This window comes from Belonocnema kinseyi, chromosome 2 (genome assembly GCF_010883055.1).
Source record: "Belonocnema kinseyi isolate 2016_QV_RU_SX_M_011 chromosome 2, B_treatae_v1, whole genome shotgun sequence".
Taxonomy (NCBI): domain Eukaryota; kingdom Metazoa; phylum Arthropoda; class Insecta; order Hymenoptera; family Cynipidae; genus Belonocnema; species Belonocnema kinseyi.
The window spans coordinates 37,479,776-37,497,032 of NC_046658.1; the positions used below are offsets into that span (position 1 = coordinate 37,479,776).

Here is a 17,257-nt window from a genome sequence, read left to right on the forward strand (position 1 = left end):
ACATGTTTCAAGAATTTCGGGTGAGGGGGGTCACCTCTCCCCCCTTTCTAAGGGCTCGTATACAGGTAATCTTGAAGGCTGCAGGAATTTGGGGAAGTAAACTGTACACGATTCTGCAAAGAAACCTGTATGCAAGCTAATCTTTGAATGACCCTATAAAAATAATTGAACTTTTATTTTGAAAAATTTTTAATTAAAAAATTGGTTTAATCGTTCAATTTTTAATGTTCCGAACTGACATTTACTTGAAATAATATCATTTTGAACCTTAAAAATAATAGCGTAATTTATATAAAGATCTCAAAAATGTTGAAGTCATAACAATTTTAAATTGGTAATTTCGTATTTTAACATGATTTGGAAAAAATTGTAAAATTAAAAAGTGTTAAAAGTTTGTATTTTACACGTATGAATTATTGAGCGTTTCAATCAAATGTTTCTGAATTAAAAACTTGTCAAGCTTCAGTTTAAAAAGTTTAAAATTCAAAAGATTTCCACCTCAAATAAATCATTTTCAGATTTAAAAGTTTGAATTTTCTAATTTCACCCTGAATCTTGAATTGGATCAGAGATTTTTCAAAAAAATTATAATTCAGGTCTAGGACAAGGAATTCTACAAAATAATAAAAATTTTCAGTTAGGACATGAAAATTAAAAAAAAATTTGAAACGGTTAAAAAATAATTAAAACCTGTAAATATTTTTGTAAGGTTTCACGAAAATAAAAAAATTCTTTTAGGTTCCTAGGAATAATTAAAATAATTTTTTTTGTCGAAGAATTAATTTTAAGGGATTATTTAAAAAGATCTCAATAAATTTAACGCGATTTCAGAATTTTCAAAGAATCTGAACAATTGTAAAGGCGATTAATTTAAATTTTGCAAAATTAAAAACAAATCAGGAAAAATTCTAATAATTTTTGAAGATTAGAAGGTCTGAAAAGATAAAAAAAAGATTTATTTTCCTGAATTCGTGTGAAAATTGTTAATTATTTTTTATTTTGAAAAGTGTACTTCAAGAGAAAATGAAATAGGGTTTTAACATTTTAAAGGATTTCCTAAAAATTGAAAGAAGAATGTAGAAGATTTTAAAGCAAAACGTTTCAATTTGGTAAGATTAAAAGTTTAATGAAATGTAAATAATCGAGTAATTTCAAGAAATATTTAATAGAATTGATGAAATTCAAAAAGGATTTAAACTTTAGAAGAATTTTAGGAACGTAGGATTAACTTTAGGAGTTTTAAAAGAATCTCGAAAGGTTTTAAGATAAGAAACAAATTTTCCCAAAATACTTTGGAATATTTAGAAGATCATAGGCAGTTTTTTTTTCATTTTTTATGATTTTTACAGATTTTGATAAAAATTTAAGACAGTTTAACTATATTTTAAAGCTTTTAATACGTTTTAAATAGATGAGAAATAATAAAAATTTCCGAATGATTATCAAATGTTTTTTGATTTTTCCAAACTTCTTAAAAATTCCCAAACATTTTTTAAAAATAATAGAATTTTTCCGAATACTTTTAAAATCCTATAAAATAAAATTTGTTTTTAAATCTCTTAGAACCTTTTCTGATACATCTGCTATATTTAAAAATCTTTTTTTTTTAATTTTCTTAAGAATCTTATAATAATTATATTTATATAGATTTAAAAACAAACTGATAATACTTATTTTCTTGTGTATGAAATTTTTAAAAAATCTTTAATGTTTTAAAATACTTATTTCAAAATTAAGCTTTTTCAAATTTATTTTATTTGTAAAAAAATTGTAATTGTAAATTAATTGTAAATAAGTGTACTTCAAATAAAAACTGTACTCCACATAAATTATTATTTGAAATAAAAAATAATAACACTTTTATAAATATTCCTAAAATGTATTTGAAAATGATACACAGTGCGCTTGAAGTTTAAACTTTATGATTTTTTCATTGTAAAAAAAAATTAACAACTTCTATGTTAATTAAAGTATGTGAGTTTTTCTTTTATAGATAGTTTCAGAAAATGTAGTCACGTAAATTAGTCTTAACAGAATCTAAAAATTATGAAAATGAGCTAAGTTAGCACGAGCTAAAGTGAACAAAAATGGTAACTTTGTTTTCGAAAAATGTACACTTTTATAATTATTTGAAAAACTGAAGAACCAAACAATTCTTAGAGAAGAAGGAAAAAAGAAGCACCTGGAAAATGTATGCTATTGTCAGCCATTAAAATTAAAATTGGAATCATTTAAGAAAATTTTTTTTCAGCACATTTCTTCTAAGGTGGAATCCCTGCTTTTGATCGCAAGAGGTTCAATTATTTCCAATCAAAATAAGCAATGAAATCATTTTTAAAAATTCAAAAAAACATGCATCTCTTTATGCTTAAAGATATAATTTTTTTACTTGTAATAAGTTGTACTTGTAATAAGTGGTAGTATTTAAATACTTTTAACACTTAAGAATTTTATATTAAATTTTGATAAGATATAATTTGTGTGTATGTGTAAAATAAATAAATAATAAGAAAAATTCATAAACGAAAGACTTTCATATTTTTTTGCGGAAAAGAAATTCCTCAATCTACTCAAGTGTGGAAAGAAGTTTTCTTTAAAATTGTGTGGGATTTTCTAACATACAACTGCATAAATTTCTAGCCTTTCTTATTTTTATTTTTTGAGTGTATTTTAGTCTGCCTTATGTTTAGGACAAAATCGTATACTGAAAAACGATAAGAGAAATATCTATTTTTTCAGGTGGCCAATAAGGTTAAGGCCAAATCTATACAAAAGTTTGTTAACATTTTAAAAAGATGTATGTATAATTTCAAGGTTCATTTATCATAGTATTTTACTAACTAATAGAGATATTTTTATAATTTTATTCCTGAAATCTTTTCCTTAAGGTCAAGGAACCTTGTGGACTTTAAAGATTTTTATTTTATAAGATTTTAAAAAATATTAGAAAAAATTCGAGTCTTTTTCAAAAAAGTTCAGAACATTTAGAAGTTTGGAAGAAATCAAGAAATATTTGATAAATTTTCGGAAATTTTTTAATATTTCTAATACATTTAAAACGACTTCAATTCCTTAAAATATTTTTAAATGGCCACATTTTTTCTTAAAATTTTGAAAAATCATGCCAGATGTAAAAACTTGACTTATAACCTTTTAAATTTTCCCAGGAATTTTAAGAAAAATAGTTTCATCTCCTTGAAATCTTCCGAAATTCCATTGACGTTTCTAAAGTTTATTTTTGAAATCTTAAAAAATCTAAATTTCTAAAAAAAATTAAGTTTACGATTCGATTTGAATCTCTTCCATTCTTTTAAATGTTGCTTGAATTTACTCGATTTTTTAAAAATTTATTAAGCGTACCGAATTAAAACATTTTACTTTAAAATGTTCTACACTCTTAGTTTAAATTTTAAGAAATCCTTTGATATGTTTAAAAAAAACTTTTTTAATTTTCTCTCGAAGTGCATACTTTAAAAATAAAAAAACATTAAAAAATTTCACATTAATCTTGAGAAAATTCTGTTTCTAATATTGTCAGACCTTCTAAGCCATCTAAGCCTTCAAAATTATTAAAATTTTTGCTTATTTTTTAAAAATTTGATTTAATTTGAAAATTGCGCAAGAAGGCTTAATTTTTCACAATTTTCAAAATTTTTAGAAAATAATTACAAATTTTGTGTGATATTTTTTTCAATTTACTCTCCAAATCTATTCAATTCCATTTTTGGTTAAAAATTTATCTTTTTTAATTGAAAATCCGACTATATGATTAAAAATTTAACTATTCTGTTGTAAATTCGTTTTTTTTTTGGTTCAAAATATTTTTTGTTGAAAATTCATTTTTTCCATCGAAAATTCAACTATTTTGCAGAAAATTAAATTTTTTATCTAAAAATGTAAGTATTCCATTTTTGGTTAAATACTTGTTTTATAGTTTTAATATTCATTCTTAAGGTTGAATATTTAACAATTTTGTTGAAATTTTTAATAAAAAATATCTTTCAATTGAAAATTCATCCTTTTTAATAGAAAATTATTCTTCTTGTTTAAAACTGGATTTTTTGGTTGATAATTTAACCATTTTCATGAAAATTCGATTTTTTTTTATTTAAAAAACATTTTCTTAAACTAAAAATTTAACTGTATCATTTTCGATTGAATATTTTTTTTATTCGAAATTTTTTTATTTGAAAATGTAACAGCTCTGTTAAATTTTTTTTTTATTTATTTATTTATTTAAATTGATCTTTCTCACTTAAAAATTCATCCTTTTGGTAGAAAATTATTCTTCTTGTTTAAAAATTCATCTATTTTAAATAAGAATTCATTTCTTTGATTGAAAATCTATTTTTAGGTAAAAATTCTTTTCTTTTGTTACAAAATGGTTGAAGGTTCAATTTTTTTTTGGAAATTAAACTATTTTGCTGCAAATTTTTTTGTTGTCAATTTATTTTTGGAACTGTTAATGTAAACGTTTTTAGTTGAAAAATTATCTATTTTTATTAAATTGGTTTGAAAATGAAATGATTTGTTTGCAAATTCAGTTTTTTTCTTGAAACTGTAAATGTTTTGTTGAAACTTTAATTTTTTGTTGTGAATCATTTATTTTCAACTATTTTTTTGTAGATTCGATTGTTTTTATTTATTTAAAACTAATTTTTTTTAAATACAAATTTAATTGTCCCAGTTTTTGTTAAAAATTAATCTTTATTACTTGAAGATTAACTACTTTCGTTGAAAATTCTATTTTTTATCTGAAATTTTGAGTAGTCCATTTTTGATGGAATACTTATTATTCTATTTTAAACTTTGTTTTTAAATATGGAAATTGAACAATTTTATTGACATTTTTTTGTTGTTGAAAAATTACCTTATTAGTTAAAAATGTATCTTCTTTGGCGGAGAATTATTCTTGTTCTTTGAAAATTAATCTTTTTTTAGATAAAAATTAATTTCTTTGATTGAAAATTCACATTTTTTTGGGTAAAAAATTTATTTTTCAACTGCAGACTTACGTAAAAATTAAAATTTTAAGTTAAAAATGTATTTTTAAAAGTAATTTCTTAGGTTGAAAATTTAACTATTTTGTCGAAAATTCGCTTATTAGTTGATAAAAATTAATTATTGACTAAAAATATGACTAAGATATGCTGCACTAACTTTGAAACATTTTAGACCCAGAAATGTTCTCCTATATCTATTTGCATCAAGTAAATTATATTTTCCTGTTCGCAATGACTCTAATGCTTCTAAGGTAACTCGCGATTTCAAAACCATAATACGTTTGAGAATCAGCTAGATCGTCATTCGTGAAGTCGGGAGAGTTCGGGTTCCTGCTCGTGTATTTTCGTCTCTATACGAGGCAGGTCTACGCAACATGTAGCAGAGACGACTCACCGACATGCTACGTTTGAATGAGTTGCTCCCAGATGGGAGAGTGGCGAGGGTAAAAAAATCCCACGTTCTGGAGACACTGATTCGACTACTGAGAAAAAGTAGTTGTCGGTTAGATGTTCTACTTTGCGGGTACACTAATCCGCCGGGTGCGCGACAATCGTCCTGTTCCAGAAAAGCACTGGTCATATGTGTATCTCAATAATTAATATTAAATAAAAACATTCCAGACGATTTCAGTCTTCAAAATTAACACCAACAATTCTTTGATGGGTAGCAGTGTCTCCAGAACGTGGAATTTTTCGGCCCCCACCACTCTCCCATCTGGGAGGAAAACATTCAAACGTAGCGTGTCGGTGAGTCGGCTCTGTTAAATGCTGCGAAGACCAGCAACTAATAAGCGAATTTTCAACAAAATAGTTAAATTTTCAATCTAAGAAATGAGTTTTGAAAATGCATTTTCTAACTTCAAATTTTAATTTATACGTAAGTCTGCAGTTGAAAAATAAACTTTTTACCCAAAAAAATGCGAATTTTCAATCGAAGAAATTAATTTTTATCTAAAAAAAGATGGATTTTCAAAGAAGAACAATCGAATGTACAGGAAAATAGTGAAACTTTTAACCAAAAAAATGAATTCAACAACAAAACGACTAATATTTTTCCAAAAAAGATGTACTTTTAAGAAAATACTTCAATTTTCAACAGCATAGTTGAATTTTCAGTTGATAACTAATTATTCACAACAAAAAATCAAAGTTTAAAAAAAAAATTAAAATTTTCAAGCAAAAAATTGAATTTTCAAACAAATAATTTGATTTTCAAACCAATAATTTTCTACCGAAAACAGAAATTCAAAATTATTAAAAGCAATTATAAAACAACAAAACAAAAACCGAATTTATTAACAAAATATATTATTTATCAACGAAAAATGGTTACATTATCAGTTCAAAAAATAAATTGACAACCAACAAATTTGCAGCAAAATAGTTTAATCCCCCCCCCCCCCAAATACTTGAATTTTCAACCATTTTATAACAAAAGTAAAGAATTTTTACCTAAAAATAGTTTTTCCACCAAAGAAATTAATTCTTAATGAAAATAGATGAATTTTTAAACAAGAAGAATAATTTTCTACCAAAAAAGATGATTTTTTAAGTGAGAAAGGTCAAATTTCAAAAACAAAAAATAAATAACAAATTTTTAACAGGCCTGTTATATTTTCAAATAAAAAAATTTCGAATAAAAAAAATATTCCATCGAAAATGACACCGTTAAATTTTTAGTTTAAGAAAATGTTTTTTTTTTTAATAACAAAAAGAATCGAATTTTTAACAAAACAGTTAAATTTTCTACCAAAAAAAGTCCATTTTTAAATAAGAAGAATAATTTTCTATTAAAAATGATGACTTTTCAATTGAAAAAGATATTTTTTATTAAAAATTTCAACAAAATTGTTAAATATTCAACCTTAAGAATGAATATTAAAACTATGAAACAAGTATTTAACCAAAAATGGAATAGTTACATTTTTAGAAAAAAAATTTAATTTTCTGCAAAATAGTTGAATTTTCGATTGAAAAAATGAATTTTCAACTTAAAAATATTTTGAACCAAAAAAAAAACGAATTTACAACAGAATAGTTAAATTTTTAATCATATAGTCGGATTTTCAATTAAAAAAGATAAATTTTTAACCAAAAATGGAATTGAATAGATTTGGAGAGTAAATTGAAAAAAATATCACACAAAATTTGTAATTATTTTCTAAAAATTGTGAAAATTGTCAAAAATTAAGCCTTCTTGCGCAATTTTGTTGCACAATTTTTTTAAGTTTAAAGGATTATTTAAAAAGATCTCAATAAATTTTACACGATTTCAGATTCGCCAAAGAAGAATCTTGAAGATTTGAAGGCAATCTATTTAATTTTATCAAATTTAAAAAATAATCAGCAAAAATTTTAATAATTTTGAAGGCTTAGATGGGTTAGAAGGTCTGACAATATTAAAAACAGAATTTTCTCAAGATTAATGTGAAATTTTTTAATTTTTTTTTATTTTTAAAGCATGCACTTTAAGAGAAAATTAAAAAAGTGTTTTTTAAGCATATCAAAGGATTTCCTAAAATTTAAACGAAGAGTGTAGAACATTTTAAAGTAAGATGTTTCAATTCGGTAAGATTAATAAATTTTCAAAAAATCGAGTAAATTCAAGCAATATTTAAAAGAATGGAAGAGATTCAAATCGAATCGTAAACTTAATTTTTTTTAGAAATTTAGATTTTTCAAGATTTCAAAAATAAACTTTAGAAACGTCAATGGAATTTCGGAAGATTTCAAGGAGATGAAACTATTTTTCTTAAAATTCCTAGGAAAATTTAAAAGATTATAAGTCAGGGTTCTACATCTGGCATGATTTTTCAAAATTTTCAGAAAAAATGTGGCCATTTAAAAATATTTTTAGGAATTTAAGTCGTTTTAAATGTATTAGAAATATTTTTAAACTTGCAAAAATTTTTGAAAATTTATCAAATATTTCTTGAGTTCTTTTAAACTTCTAAATGTTCTAAAGTTTTTTTTAAAAAGACTCGAATTTTTCCTAACATTTTGTAAAATCTTATAAAATAAAAATCTTTAAAGTCCTCTAGGTTCTTTTAGTATCATATTTGACCTTAAGGAAAAGATTTCAGGAATAAAATTATAAAAATATCTCCATTAGTTAGTAAACTACTATGATAAATGGCCTTTGAAATTATACAAACATCTTTTAAAAATGTTAAAAAACGGTTGTACAGATTTGTCTTTAACCTTATGGACCCGCTGAAGAAATAGATATTTCTCTTATCGTTTTTCAGCATATGATTTTGCCCTAAACATAAGGCAGACTAAAATACAGTTAAAAAATAAAAATAAGAAAGGTCAGAAATTCATGCAGTTGTATGTTAGAAAATCCCACACATTTTTTAATAAAACTCCTTTCCCCATCACCTTAAAAGGAAAATTTATGCAACACTTTTATCAAATAAGTTTTTTTTATTCAAATGGAGAAATGAAAATTTTTCATTAATTATGGATGTTCAATTGACGTCTATTCCCTTACTGCCCATACTTGAGTATATTGAGGAATTTGTTTTTCGCAAAAAAAATAAAATAATGAAAGTCCTTCGTTTATAAACTTTTCTTATGATTTATTTTACACAGGCGCACACGAACAACCACACACATATTATATCTTATCAAAATTTAATAATAATTTGACGAATTTTATATATACTTTAAAATAAACTGTTTTTAATTGCATACAATTTATTACAAGTAAAAAAAAAATATCTTCAAGCGTACAGGGATGTATGCTTTTTTGAATTTTTAAAAATGATTTCATTGCTTATTTTGATTGTAAATAATTGAACCTCTGGCGATTGAAAGCGGGGATTCTGCATGAGAAGAAATGTGCTGAAAGTAAATTCAAAAAAAAGATTCGAATTTTAATTTTAAGGACTGATAATTGCACACAATTTCCAGGCGCATCTTTTTTCTTTCTTCTCTAAGAATTTGTTGGTTCTTCAGTTTTTTTAAATAATTAGAAAAGTGTATATTTTTCGAAAACAAAAAGTTACCAGTTTTGTTCACTTCAGCTCGTGATAACGTAGCTAATTTTCATAATTGTTAGATGCTGTTAAGACTAACTTTAAGTGACTGCATTTTATGAAATTATCTATAGAAGAAAAACTCAAATACTTTAATAAACATAGAAGTTGTTAATTATTTTTTTAGGCAATAAAAGAATCATAAAGTTTAAACTTCAAGCGCACTGTATATCATATTCAAATAAATTTTAGGAATATTTATAAAATTGTTATTAGTTTTCATTTCAAATAATAATTTATGTACAGTACAGTTTTTATTTGGAATTTCACGACGGTCTTTTATACCATGTTTGACCCTATAGCCCGCAATCAAGGAAAAATATTATAAAAATATGTTTGTTAATTATTAAAATGCTACAAAGACTTACCTTTCTAATCGTTTTGTTCTTTTACAATCATGAGATAAGTCTCCATAAAATAAATGTTGTTAAATTTATTTTACAATTGATTTACAATTACAATTTCTTTACAATTAAAATTGTAAAAGCTACTAAGAGATTTAAAAAGAAATTTTATTTTATAGGATTTCAAAAAGTATTAGGAAAGATTCTAGTCTTTTTAAAAGATGTTTATGAATTTTCAAGAAGTTTGGAAGAAATCAAGAATTATTTTAAAATTTTCGGAAATTTTTGAATATTTCTGATCTATTTAAAACGTTTTAAATTCTTCAAATTATTGTTAAACTGTCTTGAATTTTTATCAAAATTTTAAAAAATCATTAATTTTTTTTTTAAATTGCCTATAATCTTCTAAATATTCTCAAGTATTTTAAGAAAATTTATTTATTGTCTTAAAACCTTTCGAGATCCTTTTAAAGCTCTAAAGTTTATCCTAAGTTTCTAAAACTCTTCTAAAGTTTAAATTCTTTTTGAATTTCATCAATTCTATTAAATATTTCTTGAAATTACTCGATTATTTACATTTCATTAAACTTTTAATTTTACCAAATTGAAACGTTTTGCTTTAAAATCTTCTACATTCTTTTAATATTTAGGAAATCCTTTAACATGTTAAAAAACCTATTTAATTTTCACTTAAAATACAGTTTTCAAAATAAAAAATCACTACAAATTTTCACACGAATTCAGGAAGATAATTCTTTTTTTTTTTAATCTTGTCAGACCTTCTAATCTTCTAATCTTTAAAAATTATTAGAATTTTTTCTGATTTGATGTTAATTCTGCAATATTTAAAAAAATTGCCTTTACAATTTTCTAGGTTCTTGGACAATTCTTAAATCGTGTAAAATTTATTGAGATCTTTTTAAACAATCCCTTAAAATTAATTCTTCGATATAAAAAATTATTTTAATTATTCCTAGGAACCTAAAAAATCTTGTTATTTTCATGAAACCTCCCAAAAATCTTTACAGGTTTTGATTATTTCTGAATCGTTTCAAAACTGTCTAAATCGACGTGCCCAAATAACAGGGTGCCATCTCGCGTAGCGAAACATGGAAGCTTAAGAATCCCATATAAATAGTATTGAGAACACCAACGCCCTCTGAAGTAGAGAACCTTTTTATTTGGTTCTGCCGAGATGGAACCTTGTCATTTGGACACGTCGAAATACCTCTTAAACTTACTTAAATTTGTAAGTGCATCTCTTACACTTACTTAAATTTAAAAGTACATTTTTTAAACCAGCATATACTTTTAAAAAATGTGTAACAAAATTACACAAGAAGGTTTAATAAGAATTATGTACCTTAATTTTAAGAAAAATAGTTTTATCTCCTTGAAATCTTTTAGAATTCCTTTGAAGCTTCTAAAGTTTAGTTATGAAATCTTTAAATATCTAAATTTCTAAAGAAAATTAAGTTTAAAATTAGATTTGAATTTCTTCCATTCTTCTCAATATTCCTTGAATTTACTCGATTTTTTTTATTTATTAAGGTTACCAAATTGAAACATTTTGCTGTAAAATTTTTTTACATTCTTTTTAAAGATTTAAGGAAATCCCTTAATATGTTCAAAGGCGTTTTTAAATTTGTAATTATTTTCTAAAAATCTTGAAAATTGTGAAAAATTAAGTTTTCTTGCACAATTTTGTTGCACAATTTTTTTTAAGTTTAAGGGATTATTTAAAAAGATGTCAATAAATTTTACACGATTTCAGATTTGCCAAAGAAGAATCTTGAAGATTTGAAGGCAATCTATTTAATTTTATCAAATTAAAAAAAAAATCAGCAAAAATTTTAATAATTTTGAAGGATTAGATAGCTTAGAAGGTATGACAATATTAGAAACAGAATTTTCTCAAGATTAATGTGTAATTTTTAAATGTTTTTTTTATTTTTAAGGCATGCACTTTGAGAGAAAATTAAAAGAGTGTTTTTTAAGCATATCAAAGGATTTCCTAAAATTTAAACGAAGATTCTAGAACATTGTAAAGTAAAATGATTCAATTCGGTACGATTAATAAATTGTTAAAAAATCGAGTAAATTCAAGCAACATTTGAAAGTTGTTTCAAAGACGTTGTTAAATTTTTCCTTAAAGTACATTTGTTAAAATTAAAAATCCTGAAAAATTTTCAAACGAATCTTGAGAAAGTTCTATTTTAAACCTTGTCAGACCTACTAAGTCTTCCAATCATTATAATTTTAAAAAATATGTCCTGGTTTTATTTGAAATTCAGAAAAATAAAAAAAAATTGCCTCGAAATCTTCCAGACTCTTCCTTGACAATTTTTGAAATCGTTTGAAATGTATTGAAATCTTTTGAAATAATCCCTTAAAATTTATTTTTCGAAATAAAAAATTATTTTAATTAATTCTATAGGAACCTAAAACAATTTTGTTTTCATTTTCGTGAAATCTTACAATATTTTTCAAAAATCTTTACAAGTTTTAATTATTTTAGAATCGTTTTAAAATTTCTGAACATCTTTTAAACTTACTAAACTTTGAAAGTACATATTTTAAACCAACATACTTAAAAAAATTGTGTAACAATATTGCACGAGAAGGCTTAATAAGAATTATATTCCTTAATTTTTCTAAAATTATTAAATATGGCAAAATTGTAAACCTTTGCTTTAAATCTTGTACATAATTTAAAAAAATTTGAGGAAATAATAAAAAGTGTTTATTAATATTTTTTCATTTTTCTCTTAGAATTCATTACAAAACAATCTGTAAAAATTTTCTCATATACTTTCATTCTCTTGACATCCTGTAAAATTCCATTTACTTAAAAACTCCTAATAAAATTTATTAGGAGTTTCTATTTAATTGTCTTGGACAATTTTTAATCGTATAAAATTTATTGAGATCTTTTTAAATAATCCCTTAAAATTAATTCTTCGAGATAAAAAATTATTTTAATTATTCCTAGGAACCTAAAAAATCTTGTTATTTCATGAAACCTCCCAAAAATCTTTACAGGTTTTAATTATTTCTGAATCGTTTCAAAACTGTCTAAATCGACGTGCTCAAGTAACAAGGTGCCATCTCGGGTGGCGAAACATGGAAGCTTAAGAATCCCATATAAATAGTATTGGGAACACCAACGTCCTCTGAAGTAGGGAACTTTTTTATTTGGTTCTGCCGAGATGGAACCTTTAGAACGTGGGCTCACAACGTAAATGGGAGAGTGATACGGAAAAGGCCAATTTTCACATGAGATTTTCGTCTGATGATGAGGAACGTAAAAATGGGTGCCTGGCAGGTGTGAGTGGATGCGTTCACCTATGGCGACCTGTCAAAGGTGCGAATTTTTGGCAGTTAACTTACGTGACTCGGATAAGGTTGAAAATTGGTGTAGATGTAGGGGGTGACATTAGAAATAGCACCTGGGCATTGCCAGGCACTTACCTGGATGCAAAGGTGAAATTTCTTGAAATTGATTTTACAAGAAAAAGTTTGAAACAAAAGTTGGTCCACTCCCAGAGATGCATATTTTCATTGGTATATAATTTTTTGATAAAATTGATGTTTGGAGAAAACATCGATTAAAGAAATACCATAACAATAAAAAGCCCTTTTTATTGACATCAAGTGATTCTTTCGAAAATTATTAAGAGACAAAAGGAACTCTATTACAGGTATACTCCAAGATGAATAAGAAGTATTTATTCAAAATGTTAATATTTACCAAGTTATTCGCATTTTTCCTTCCTTTTCCCATTTTTTCAATCACCTGCTGTATCTTGTGCAATGAATTGGCGTCAGCCACTTTCAATTAAAACAATAACTTATTCTGTTCTAAATAATCATAATCAGTGTCACGTTCTCAGCTTCTGATTATCGTAGAAAGTTGTAATTAAGATGAATATTATTATAAAAATTAAACAACAAAATCGCTTTACTTTAAAATACCCATTATTTACTATTGTTAAGGTTTATGTTTTGTCGCGGAGATACGTTCGATCTTTATTTCCTTGGCGAATGTCAAGTTTCCCAGACCCAGCGTGGGTCATTGGCGTAGGCATTACGATTGCATTTTTAATGCTACCGAACTGCATTAAAAATGCAGCACGAAGAATTTCTAATGTCTACGCTAATGACTCACGCTGGGTCTGGGAAACTTGACATTCGTCACAGTAATAAAGATCGAACGTATCTCGACGACAAAACATAAACTTTAACAATAATAAATAATGGGTATTTTAAAGTAAAGCGATTTTGTTGTTTAATTTTTATAATCATATTCATCTTTATTACAACTTTCTACGATAATCAGAAGCTGAGAACGTGACACTGATTATGATTATTTATAGCGGAATAAGATATTGTTTTAATTGAAAGTGGCTGACGCCAATTCATTGCACAAGACTTACTTTCTTCGTGTACTAATTTTTAGCACACCTTCTTTTAAATTGCTAAAGATACAGCAGGTGATTGAAAAAAGGGGAAAAGGAAGGAAAAATGCGAATAACTTGGTAAATATTAACATTTTGAACAAATACTTCTTATTCATCTTGGAGTATACCTGTAATAGAGTACCTTTTTTCTCTTAATAATTTTCGAAAAAATCACTTGATGTCAATACAAAGAGCTTTTTATTGTTATGGTATTTCTTTAATCGATGTTTTCTCCAAACATCAATTTTATCAAAAAATTATATACCAATGAAAATATGCATCTCTGGGAGTGGACCAACTTTTGTTTCAAACTTTATCTTGTAAAATCAATTTCAAGAAATTTCACCTGAATGTCCGGCGACTTCGAAGCCGCCTGGCAACACTTTTGCATCCAGGTAAGTGCCTGGCAATGGGCAGGTGCTATTTCTAATGTCAGCCCCTACATGTACACCTATTTTCAACCTTATCTGAGTCACGTAAGTTAACTGCCAAAAATTCGCACCTTCGACAGGTCGCCACAGGTGAACGCATCCACTCACACCTGCCAGGCACCCATTTTTACGTTCCTCATCATCAGACGAACATCTCATGCGAAAATTGGCCTTATCCGTATCACGCTCCCATTTACGTTGTGAGCCCACAGTCTACTTGTCATTTGGACACGTCGAAATACCTCATAAACTATATCGCCGCAAAAAATCAAGACCCCCCACTTTAGAAGACAATAACTTTGCAGAAAAAATGTGAGGAGGTTCGAATAAGAAGCACACGAATCGGCTAAGTTTTCTGAATAAAATTGTGTTTCTGTAATTTGCGTAATAAAATTTCGTTTTGAGCTAATTAGCAAAATAGAAGTAAAAATGCTGTCGTAAGGCCCATTGTGGAGACACGTTAACTTTCACATGATCCCAGAGCTAAGAGTATGTTGGAAAAAATTTGAAAAAAATCTGGAGTTTGCCACAACATGTTTAGAATCCAGTAGAGACCTTAAAATTTAAAAATATTAAAAAATGTCAGTTTTGCAAGAATTTTTGTTAAATGTTTTTATTTAGGAATTGAATGGAGCTATCGCGCTGTTTAATGGCTTAAAATATATGCTAATGTACCCTTATTCCTATTTCCACCACAAAAATGAATAAAAATTAGAATTTCGCGATTAGAGTCGCTTAGAATAATTCGGAGTTTAATGAGGCGAAGCACGTGGCACAGTAGTAGAAAAAAGTGTAGAAAAAAAAAAGGTCGGTCATATTTCCCAGCGGCAGGCAGCCGTTTTCTTCAGATTTTCCCACAGCTGCTGCTCGCTCAGTAGGGCCGTCTCAAAGCTTTGAGGTGGGCTGCGCCCTTCTCTCCTGATTTAAATTTTTTATATAATACAGTATTAAGCTTGCACACGAATTATCTTGTATTTTGTTTATTTAATATAGTACACTTACTTCGGTATTATAATATAATTTTGTAATTATTAGGTTGTTAATTCGCTACTGAAATGCGTAAAAGATTTGTTTATATGAGCAATTCCATGGCGTCATCTGTAAAATGTAAGCTACTGTTCGAAATTTTAATGAAAATTTCACTATTTGTTCTCTTAGGTGTTGAAAGAAAAAACTATAAAATGATTTTTGAAAAATTCCAAAAACTTAGAATATATTGAAAATTGAGCTTTTTTCATTTTAATTTAACTCTTATTACTCTAATGACTTTATTGCTATAAAGGTGAATTTTTTAAAATTATTTCTAATAAGATACAGTTGTCAACAAATATTTGTTTTAACCAAAAATTTTAAAAACTTGGATTTTTGAAAAATTAATTTGTAAATTGAATTATTTAGAGGACAATGTAAGCTATCTATGCATTTTTTAATTAGGTTTTTTTCAGAAATTCAGTATAAACATTCGTTTTTGAAAAATTCAAGAAGGTTTTGACATTTTTTGTTTCAAGAAATTTTTGTTCAGAACTGCACCATATTACGAATAGTTAAAAAATACGCTTTTATAGTATTAAAATCACAATAATTTTCATAAAAATCACTAACAATGGCTAAAGTTCTTCACATGATTCCAAAAGGACCAATTTTCTATCCACAGCAGTTCGACGAAAAAGGAAATAAACAAAGCGGTTAAGTTTTTAAAAATATTATTAAATTTTTTATCAAATAGTACCATTTTTAACCATAAGATATACATGTTAAGAAAAATTATAATAGTAGATTTTCAAACAAACAAAATAAAAATAATTCTATTTTCGTACTGCTTTCTGTATTAATTCAATTCGCATTTAGGCGAAACAATAAGGGAAAGAGTAAAAATTTCTGAAAAATGGCGAGACAAAGAGGAAATATTAAAGAAATGGTAAAACAGGGGGATAGGGTTAAAAGTGTGAAGTCCTCCATTTTCAGTTTCCAAGAAAGTCCACACTTTCTTTTCGGCTAAATGAAAAAATATTTGTATAACACTACATATGGTGCAACATTATCTTATTACGAATAATTTAAAAAAAAATACGCACATGGAATTGCTCATATAAATAAATCTTTCACGCATTTCAGTAGCGAATTAACAGCCTAATAATTACAAAATTATATTATAATACCGATATAGGTATACTATATTAAATAAACAAAATACAAGATAATTCGTGTGCAAGCTTGATACTGTATTATGATATAGAAATTTTATATCAGGAGAGAAGGGCGAAGCCCACCTTAAAGCATTGAAACGGCCCTGCTGAGCGAGAAGCAGCTGTGGGAAAATCGGAAGAAAACGGCTGCCTGCCGCTGGGAAATATGACGGACCTTTTCTTTCTACACTTTTTTCTACTACTGTGTGACGCGCCTCGCATCATTAAACTCTGAATTATTCTGAGCGACTTTAATCGAGAAATTATAATTTTCATTCAGTTTTGTGGTCGAAATAGGAATCAGGGTATAAGCCATTAAACAGCGCGATAGCTCCATTCAATCCCTAAATAAAAACATTCAACAAAAATCCTTGCAAATTGACATTTTTAAATATTTTAAAATTTTAAGGTCTCTACTGGATTCTAAACATGTTGTAGAACACTCCAGAATTTTTTCAAATTTTTCCCAATATAGTCTTAGTTCTGGGATCACGTGAAAGTTAACGTGTCTCAACAATGGTCCTCGCGACAGCATTTTTACTTGTATTTAGCTAATTAGCTCAAAACGAATTTTTTTTACGCAAATTACAGAAACACCATTTTATTCAGAAAATTTAGCGGATTCGTGTGGTTCTTATTCGAACCTCCTCACACTTTTTTCTGTGGTCAGTGGTGGGAACGGCCGATATATATATATATCTAATTACATTTTCGACTATATCGAGGTGCTGCCCTCTTCAACTTTTCACCGTTTCTATGGCAACTGCGTCCTCCTAGCACGTTAGCGGGCGGG

General features: G+C 26.4%; 1 protein-coding gene across 2 annotated transcripts in view; it reads left to right on the forward strand.

The window, feature by feature from the left end:
* Positions 1 to 17,257, forward strand: part of LOC117168039 (beta-lactamase-like protein 2 homolog) — a 164,950-nt gene that overhangs the window by 546 nt on the left and 147,147 nt on the right. The window lies entirely within an intron of this gene.